Source organism: Bombus pascuorum, chromosome 14 (genome assembly GCF_905332965.1).
Source record: "Bombus pascuorum chromosome 14, iyBomPasc1.1, whole genome shotgun sequence".
NCBI lineage: Eukaryota > Metazoa > Arthropoda > Insecta > Hymenoptera > Apidae > Bombus > Bombus pascuorum.
This window is the reverse complement of record NC_083501.1, coordinates 10,149,301-10,152,214: the sequence shown is the minus strand read 5'-3', so window position 1 is coordinate 10,152,214 and position 2,914 is coordinate 10,149,301.

The following is a 2,914-nucleotide window of genomic DNA, read 5'->3' as shown; positions in this document are numbered from 1 at the left end:
TATATCGATGTACCTATATATTATAATACCGATGTATTATAATCGAGTAAAATCTGAACTAATCATTGCATATTGATATTGATATATCCCAGTTGAACCAAATGAATCTTATATGTCGAAACCAATTATTTATTTCGAACAACTTTAATCCTCTACCACGCCAGTATTCCTGCACGTAGCAGGTTAGCCGAAACGTGGAATTTATTTTCCAGTTGCTTATAACGCTAATTTGCGTCACCCATATGCATGAAATTAATTGATTCATTCCTTGCAGTCGAAAGCATCAATTCGAATAATTATTACAAGTCATATCGGATAGTCTTTGGACTGCTATAGGCGGCAGCAACAACCGTACCGCTCAGAACTTCCAAACGACATTCCAAGACGTATCATCACGTTCACATAGACTCGGCCATTAATAAAAACGTGACAGTAATATGGAGTGAAAACAGCGTTCAAACGTCAAAATATAACAAGCAGGAACAAAATGACAGAAAATCTCCAAAAAATATTCATAAGGTTGCATCTTGCTCGGAGCTGCGCTTGCTGCGGAGTGTAACACAGCCTCAAAGCAGCAACGTCAAAATATCTGTAGCAGGAACGATTATAATAGCACATGTTATGTAAAATCTTCAAAAGAATGCATTTTGCGCTGTGCTGGACTTCTTTTGACGCATGCAACAGGTGTAAACCATATTCGTGTTACAACACAGTATAAAAGCAGCGCTAAAACGTCAAAATATCACAATCAGTAACAACAGAACAGCAACTATAAAGCAAAATCCTCAGAAGATTGCATTACGCACTGCGCTGAGCACGTTCCGCCATGTAACAAGGAGTGAAAGGAGCGTTTAAACGTCGAAATAACTCAAACAGGAAATAAATTACAGGCAGTTTTCGTCAAAATCGACGAAAGATCGCGTTTTGTGAGCTGCAGCGCTTGATTCGACGCTGAATGTGGCATGCACTACATTCGGCGCGTAAAATGGAGTGAAAGGAGCGTCTAAACCTCGAAATATTTCCCACGGGAAAGAAATTACAGTCTGTTTTATCCAAATCAACGAAAGACCGCGCTTTGCGAGATATTCGGCTTGTTTCGACACTGAAAGTGGCGTGCACTACACCCGACGTTTAAAATGGAGCGAAACGAGCGTCTAAACCACGAAATATCTCCAGCGGGAATGAAAATACAGCCAGTTTTCTTTAAAATCGACGAAAGATCGCGTTTTGCGAGCTACTGGGCTTGCTTCGACGTTGGATGTGGCGTGCACTGCATTCGGCGTCTGAAATGGAACAAAATGAGCGTTTACACGTCGGAATACCTCCAGCGGGAAGGAAGTTACAGCGATTTTTCGCCAAAATCGACGAAAGATCGTGTTTTGCGAGCGCCAGGGCTTCCTTCGACGTTGGATGTGGCGTGCACTGGATTCGGCGTCTGAAATGGAACAAAATGAGCGTTTAAACGTCGAAATATCTCCATCGGGAAGGAAATTACAGCGATTTTTCGCCAAAATCGAAGAAAGAGCGGGTTTTGCGAGCGCCAGGGCTTGCTTCAACGTTGGATGTGGCGTGCACTGCATTCGGCGTGTAAAATGGAACAAAATGACCATTTAATCGTCGAAATATCTATATCGGGAAGGAAATTACAGCGATTTTTCGCCAAAATCGACGAAAGAGCGCGTTTTGCGAGCGCCATTGCTTGCTTCGACGTTGGATGTGGCGTGCACTATATTCGGCGTGTAAAATGGAAGAAAATGAGCGTTTAAACATCGAAATATCTCCATCGGGAAGGAAATTACAGCGATTTTTCGCCAAAATCGACGAAAGATCGCGTTTTGCGAGCGCCAGGGCTTGCTTCGACGTTGGATGTGGCGTGCACTGTATTCGGCGTGTAAAATGGACAAAATGAGCGTTTAAACGTCGAAATATCTCCATCGGGAAGGAAATTACAGTGATTTTTCACCAAAATCGACGAAAGAGAGCGTTTTGCGAGCGCCAGGGCTTGCTTTGACGTTGGATGTGGCGTGCACTGTATTCGGCGTGTAAAATGGACAAAATGAGCGTTTAAACGTCGAAATATCTCCATCGGGAAGGAAATTACAGTGATTTTTCGTCAAAATCGACGAAAGATCGCGTTTTGCGAGCGCCAGGGCTTGTTTCGACGTTGGATGTGGCATTCACTGTATTCGGCGCTCAAAATGGAACAAAATGAGCGTTTAATCGTCGAAATACCTCCATCGGGAAGGAAATTACAGCGATTTTTCGCCAAAATCGACGAAAGAGCAGGTTTTGCGAGCGCCAGGGCTTGCTTCGACGTTGGATGTGGCGTGCACTGCATTGGGCGTCTGAAATGGAACAAAATGAGCGTTTAAGCGTCGAAATATCTCCATCGGGATGGAAATTACTGCGATCTTTCGCCAAAAACGACGAAATATCGCGTTTTGCGAGCGCCAGGGCTTGTTTCGACGTTGGATGTGGCGTGCTCTGTATTCGGCGTGTAAAATGGAACAAAATGAGCGTTTAAACGTCGAAATATCTCCATCGGGCAGGAAGTTACTGCGATCTTTAGCCAAAAACGACGAAAGAGCGCGTTTTGCGAGCGCCAGGTCTTGCTTCGACGTTGGATGTGGCGTGCACTGCATTCGGCGTGTAAAATGGAACGAAATGAGCGTTTAATCGTCGAAATATCTATATCGGGAAGGAAATTACAGCGATTTTTCGCCAAAATCGACGAAAGAGCGCGTTTTGCGAGCGCCAGGGCTTGCTTCGACGTTGGATGTGGCGTGCACTGTATTCGGCGTGCAAAATGGACAAAATGAGCGTTTAAACGTCGAAATATCTCCATTGGGAAGGAAATTACAATGATTCTTCACCAAAATCGACGAAAGAGCGGGTTTTGCGAGCGCCAGGGCTT